Raw genomic sequence first — 7500 nt, 5'->3', positions numbered from 1 at the left:
TTTCTCTTGTCATTTAACGGGTACACAAGCATTCTCTTTCTCATGTCATTTAACGGGTGCACAAGCATTCTTTTTCTCATGTCATTTAACGGGTGCACAAGCATTCTTTTTCTCTTGTCATTTAACGGGTACACAAGCATTCTCTTTCTCATGTCATTTAACGGGTGCACAAGCATTCTTTTTCTCATGTCATTTAACGGGTACACAAGCATTCTTTTTCTCATGTCATTTAACGGGCACACAAGCATTCTCTTTCTCATGTCATTTAACGGGTACACAAGCATTCTTTTTCTCATGTCATTTAACGGGTACACAAACATTCTCTTTCTCATGTCATTTAACGGGTACACAAGTATTCTCTTTCTCATGTCATTTAACGGGTGCACAAGCATTCTCTTTCTCATGTCATTTAAGGGGTGCGCAAGCATTGTCTTTCTCATATCATTTAACGGGTGCACAAGCATTCTTTTTCTCATGTCATTTAACGGGTACACAAGCATTCTTTTTCTCATGTCATTTAACGGGTGCACAAGCATTCTCTTTCTCATGTCATTTAACGGGTGCGCAAGCATTCTCTTTCTCATATCATTTAACGGGTACACAAGCATTCTCTTTCTCATGTCATTTAACGGGTGCACAAGCATTCTCTTTCTCATATCATTTAACGGGTACACACGCATTCTTTTTCTCATCTCATTTAACGGGTGCACAAGCATTCTCTTTCTCATGTCATTTAACGGGTGCACAAGCATTCTCTTTCTCATGTCATTTAACGGGTGCGCAAGCATTCTCTTTCTCATATCATTTAACGGGTACACAAGTATTCTCTTTCTCATGTCATTTAACGGGTGCACAAGCATTCTCTTTCTCATGTCATTTAACGGGTGCACAAGCATTCTCTTTCTCATGTCATTTAACGGGTGCACAAGCATTCTCTTTCTCATGTCATTTAACGGGTGCACAAGCATTCTCTTTCTCATGTCATTTAACGGGTGCACAAGCATTCTCTTTCTCAGGTCATTTAACGGGTACACAAGCATTCTCTTTCTCATGTCATTTAACGGGTGCACAAGCATTCTCTTTCTCATGTCATTTAACGGGTGCGCAAGCATTCTTTTTCTCATGTCATTTAACGGGTGCACAAGCATTCTCTTTCTCATGTCATTTAACGGGTGCACAAGCATTCTCTTTCTCATGTCATTTAACGGGTGCACAAGCATTCTTTTTCTCATGTCATTTAACGGGTACACAAACATTCTCTTTCTCATGTCATTTAACGGGTACACAAGCATTCTTTTTCTCATGTCATTTAACGGGTGCACAAGCATTCTCTTTCTCATGTCATTTAACGGGTGCGCAAGCATTGTCTTTCTCATATCATTTAACGGGTGCACAAGCATTCTTTTTCTCATGTCATTTAACGGGTACACAAGCATTCTCTTTCTCATGTCATTTAACGGGTGCACAAGCATTCTCTTTCTCATGTCATTTAACGGGTGCGCAAGCATTCTCTTTCTCATATCATTTAACGGGTACACAAGCATTCTCTTTCTCATGTCATTTAACGGGTGCACAAGCATTCTCTTTCTCATATCATTTAACGGGTACACACGCATTCTTTTTCTCATCTCATTTAACGGGTGCACAAGCATTCTCTTTCTCATGTCATTTAACGGGTGCACAAGCATTCTCTTTCTCATGTCATTTAACGGGTGCGCAAGCATTCTCTTTCTCATATCATTTAACGGGTACACAAGTATTCTTTTTCCCATGTCATTTAACGGGTGCACAAGCATTCTCTTTCTCATGTCATTTAACGGGTGCACAAGCATTCCCTTTCTCATGTCATTTAACGGGTGCACAAGCATTCTCTTTCTCATGTCATTTAACGGGTGCGCAAGCATTCTCTTTCTCATATCATTTAACGGGTACAAAAGCATTCTCTTTCTCATGTCCTTTAACGGGTGCACAAGCATTCTCTTTCTCATATCATTTAACGGGTACACAAGAATTCTTTTTCTCATCTCATTTAACGGGTGCACAAGCATTCTCTTTCTCATGTCATTTAACGGGTACACAAGCATTCTCTTTCTCATGTCATTTAACGGGTGCGCAAGTATTCTTTTTCTCATGTCATTTAACGGGTCCACAAGCATTCTCTTTCTCATGTCATTTAACGGGTACACAAGCATTCTCTTTCTCATGTCATTTAACGGGTGCACTAGCATTCTCTTTCTCATGTCATTTAATGGGTGCACAAGCATTCTCTTTCTCAGGTCATTTAACGGGTACACAAGCGTTCTCTTTCTCATATCATTTAACGGGTGCTCAAGCATTCTCTTTCTCATGTCATTTAACGGGTGCACAAGCATTCTCTATCTCATGTCATTTAACGGGTGCACAAGCATTCCCTTTCTCATGTCATTTAACGGGTGCACAAGCATTCCCTTTCTCATGTCATTTAACGGGTGCACAAGCATTCTCTTTCTCATGTCATTTAACGGGTGCGCAAGCATTCTCTTTCTCATATCATTTAACGGGTACAAAAGCATTCTCTTTCTCATGTCCTTTAACGGGTGCGCAAGCATTCTCTTTCTCATATCATTTAACGGGTACACAAGCATTCTTTTTCTCATGTCATTTAACGGGCACACAAGCATTCTCTTTCTCTTGTCATTTAACGGGTACACAAGCATTCTCTTTCTCATGTCATTTAACGGGTGCACAAGCATTCTTTTTCTCATGTCATTTAACGGGTGCACAAGCATTCTTTTTCTCTTGTCATTTAACGGGTACACAAGCATTCTCTTTCTCATGTCATTTAACGGGTGCACAAGCATTCTTTTTCTCATGTCATTTAACGGGTACACAAGCATTCTTTTTCTCATGTCATTTAACGGGCACACAAGCATTCTCTTTCTCATGTCATTTAACGGGTACACAAGCATTCTTTTTCTCATGTCATTTAACGGGTACACAAACATTCTCTTTCTCATGTCATTTAACGGGTACACAAGTATTCTCTTTCTCATGTCATTTAACGGGTGCACAAGCATTCTCTTTCTCATGTCATTTAAGGGGTGCGCAAGCATTGTCTTTCTCATATCATTTAACGGGTGCACAAGCATTCTTTTTCTCATGTCATTTAACGGGTACACAAGCATTCTTTTTCTCATGTCATTTAACGGGTGCACAAGCATTCTCTTTCTCATGTCATTTAACGGGTGCGCAAGCATTCTCTTTCTCATATCATTTAACGGGTACACAAGCATTCTCTTTCTCATGTCATTTAACGGGTGCACAAGCATTCTCTTTCTCATATCATTTAACGGGTACACACGCATTCTTTTTCTCATCTCATTTAACGGGTGCACAAGCATTCTCTTTCTCATGTCATTTAACGGGTGCACAAGCATTCTCTTTCTCATGTCATTTAACGGGTGCGCAAGCATTCTCTTTCTCATATCATTTAACGGGTACACAAGTATTCTTTTTCCCATGTCATTTAACGGGTGCACAAGCATTCTCTTTCTCATGTCATTTAACGGGTGCACAAGCATTCCCTTTCTCATGTCATTTAACGGGTGCTCAAGCATTCTCTTTCTCATGTCATTTAACGGGTGCACAAGCATTCTCTATCTCATGTCATTTAACGGGTGCACAAGCATTCCCTTTCTCAGGTCATTTAACGGGTACACAAGCATTCTCTTTCTCATGTCATTTAACGGGTGCACAAGCATTCTCTTTCTCATGTCATTTTACGGGTGCGCAAGCATTCTTTTTCTCATGTCATTTAACGGGTGCACAAGCATTCTCTTTCTCATGTCATTTAACGGGTGCACAAGCATTCTCTTTCTCATGTCATTTAACGGGTACACAAGCATTCTTTTTCTCATGTTATTTAACGGGTGCACAAGCATTCTCTTTCTCATGTCATTTAACGGGTGCACAAGCATTCTCTTTCTCATGTCATTTAACGGGTGCGCAAGCATTCTCTTTCTCATATCATTTAACGGGTACACAAGCATTCTCTTTCTCATGTCATTTAACGGGTGCACAAGCATTCTCTTTCTCATATCATTTAACGGGTACACAAGCATTCTTTTTCTCATGTCATTGAACGGGTGCACATGCATTCTCTTTCTCATGTCATTTAACGGGTGCACAAGCATTCTCTTTCTCATGTCATTTAACGGGTACACAAGTATTCTTTTTCTCATGTCATTTAACAGGTGCGCAAGCATTCTCTTTCTCATGTCATTTAACGGGTACACAAGTATTCTTTTTCTCATGTCATTTAACAGGCGCACAAGCATTCTCTTTCTCATGTCATTTAACGGGTACACAAGTATTCTTTTTCTCATGTCATTTAACAGGTGCGCAAGCATTCTCTTTCTCATGTCATTTAACGGGTACACAAGTATTCTTTTTCTCATGTCATTTAACAGGTGCACAAGCATTCTCTTTCTCATGTCATTTAACGGGTACACAAGTATTCTTTTTCTCATGTCATTTAACAGGTGCGCAAGCATTCTCTTTCTCATGTCATTTAACGGGTGCACACAGAGAGAAGCTTGGCGTGTTTTGTGTTGTCTTTTCGGCTGTGGTGACGGCGCTGGAGGTTACGTGGTTTGCACTCTTTGCTTCCATGTGTGACTGGCTCGACGCCCGGCTCAGCGTGTGTATGTGGCTCAGTCGTGCTGAGATTTGACAGTTGATTTAATTTGCATAATTTCATACAGTGCCTGAAAGAACTGTACTGTGTGCAGAGACTGTTCGAACTGAAAACAATTGTTAGGATGTTATGGCCACCACATTCTACAGTGTGCGATGTATGTAATAGTTAAATGTGTGTGTACAACTTATGTGTTTGTTCGAAACTTGTATATATATGTAAAAGTTGTTTTCAATTATATTGTTTGATTTATATTGTTTAAAACAAAATGCTGGCGTAAGACTGCAGAACGAGTGAGAGAGAGAGAGAAAGTAATAAGGACACAAGAACACAAATTCTGACAGTATAGATACTGTCTTTCTCCTCTGCGGTTTACGACAGTATGTTTGTCCGTGCATGCTGTTGCGTGTGTTTGCATTCTGATGTGCATGTGTGTGTATTTGTGTGCGTGTGCATGTGTATATGTGTGTGTGTGTGTGAGTAGATGATGTGTGTGTGTTCATGTGTGTATGTGTCCATGTTTGTGTGTGTGTGTGTGCGCGCGCGCGCGCGCGTGTATGTGTATGTGTGGGTGTGATGGGGAGGGGGGATCTGTGTGGGTGCCTGCCTTCCTGTCTCCCTCTGTGTGTGTGTGTGTGTGTGTGTGTGTGTGTGCGTGCGCGCGCGCGCGCGCGTGTATGTGTATGTGTGGGTGTGAGAGGGAGGGGGGATCTGTGTGGGTGCCTGCCTTCCTGTCTCCCTCTGTGTGTGTGTGTGTGTGTGTGTGTGCGCGCGCGCGCGCGCGTATGTGTGTGTGTGTGTGTATGTGTGTGTGTGTGTGTGTGTGTGTATGTGTGTGTGTGTGTGTGCGCGTATGTGTGTGTGTGTGTGTGTCCATGTGTGTATGTGTCCATGTGTGTGTGTGTGTGTGTGTGTGTGTGTGTGTGTGTGTTTCTTCGTCTGATGTTTATCCCATGGTGTTCCGGCAATCAGGAGCAGAAGCAGGAATAATTTCACCTTGTTGCTGTATATTTTAAGAATTATTCATCAGCTACATACTGTGTGGGACGACATTATATTTGTGCCTTGTTCAGCCCACTGGGGTTTATCAACATCATCATCATCGTCGTCGTCGTCGTCATCATTGTCATTACCATCATCATCGTCGTCGTCATCATCGTCATTACCATAATCATCATCATCGTCGTCGTCGTCATTACCACCACCACCACCACCATCATCATCATTATGATGATGATGGCGATGATGATGATGATGATGATGATGATGATGATGATGATTAGCATTTACGCCTAATCTTAAAAATAAGCCCTAGGCATTTACGAATAGAACACAAATCCGGGACCAGGCTGCTTCCAATTCAGTAGTGGGGCAACCATCCCAACCCGGCGGGTCCCCGGGTGGCGGATAGGGGAACGGCCCTCAGATATGGGGGTTAGCTGCGATATAAGTCAGGCTTGCCTGGCCGAATAAGCAGCCCCGGACCAACTGGCAATGTTCCTACCAGGACGGGGTGGGTCAACAGGTAGCACTGTTGTCCTCACTGAAATACCCCATGTGTCCTATGACAGGTTCATCATGCGGTCAAGAGGTGCGTTATAACCTCTAGAAACAATCCCCCCTGTGCTCACAGGGCAGGACGTACAGGCCATGAGATAAGGGTGAGGCACCCCAAAAGAAAACTCCAGCTGAAGACGGCAGTATCGGGCCACTGGCGCAATTTAAACCACAATACCACACATCCACGCTTCCATGATGATGCAGTCCACAGAATCTCGATGTGGTGCTCGACCTTCGGAGACCCGCCGGGGAGGCCGGGAGCCGGGCCCTGTGCCTCAAAGGGGCCCACCCCAAGCAACCGGTGGTCGGACAAGGAAATTCCGCATGCCCACGCGACGAAGAAGGAGACCTCATCCTCCTGCTGGGGCCAAGCAAACAGTACCACCCAGAACGCTCAACATTCTCCAGTGGAATGCAGAAGGGGTGCATAAGAAGAAACTTGGCCTGGCAGAAAGGATGCACCAAGAAAATATTGACATTGCATGTGTCCAAGAGACACATTTGACCGTAAACCACCGCTTTCAAGTGAGGGGTTACGAGACCATCAGGTTGGACCAAGAGGAAGGAAACAAAGGAGGGGTGCTTGTCTTGGTGCGGAGTTCCATCGCTGCACAAGAACTCAAGATCAACACCAATCAACAGGCAGAGATCCAAGGGGTTGATATAGTCTTTAAAGAACACAACATCAGGATCTACAATGTCTATTGCCCTCAAGATCGTGATTTTTCCCTCACATACATGAACATCCCAGACAACAACTATGTGGTGGTGGGAGATTTCAACGGTCACTCAGAGAGATGGGGCTATGAGGAGACGGACAGGAGAGGCGAAGAAGTTGGGGATTGGGAGATTGACACACATCTTCATCTCATCAACCAAGAAGATGATGAACCCACCTTCTACTCTAGACGCTGGATGACCACATCAGCACCATATCTAGCGTTCGTCACCAACGATCTGTTCGTCAGGACCACAAGAACAGTCCTCAACCAGCTTGGAGGAAGTGACCACAAGCCCGTAAAACTCTCTATCAACCTCAGCTTGCAGGCTCCTCAAGCAAAGTGTTTTCCCCGCTGGAATTACAGAAAGGCGGACTGGACTCTCTTCGAGACCCTCACAGATACATACACAAAGCCAATCAACATCAGGCAGAAGGACTCAAACAAGATGGTTCAAGACTTCACAAAGGCCGTCTTGAAAGCTGCTATAGAATCCATCCCAAGAGGAGTACGCAAAGACTACAAGCCCTACTGGACTGAGGAACT

This window comes from Babylonia areolata, chromosome 1, assembly GCF_041734735.1.
Source record: "Babylonia areolata isolate BAREFJ2019XMU chromosome 1, ASM4173473v1, whole genome shotgun sequence".
In the NCBI taxonomy this organism is placed as follows: domain Eukaryota; kingdom Metazoa; phylum Mollusca; class Gastropoda; order Neogastropoda; family Buccinidae; genus Babylonia; species Babylonia areolata.
The sequence above is the reverse complement of the archived record's forward strand: the minus strand, read 5'-3'. Positions refer to the sequence as shown.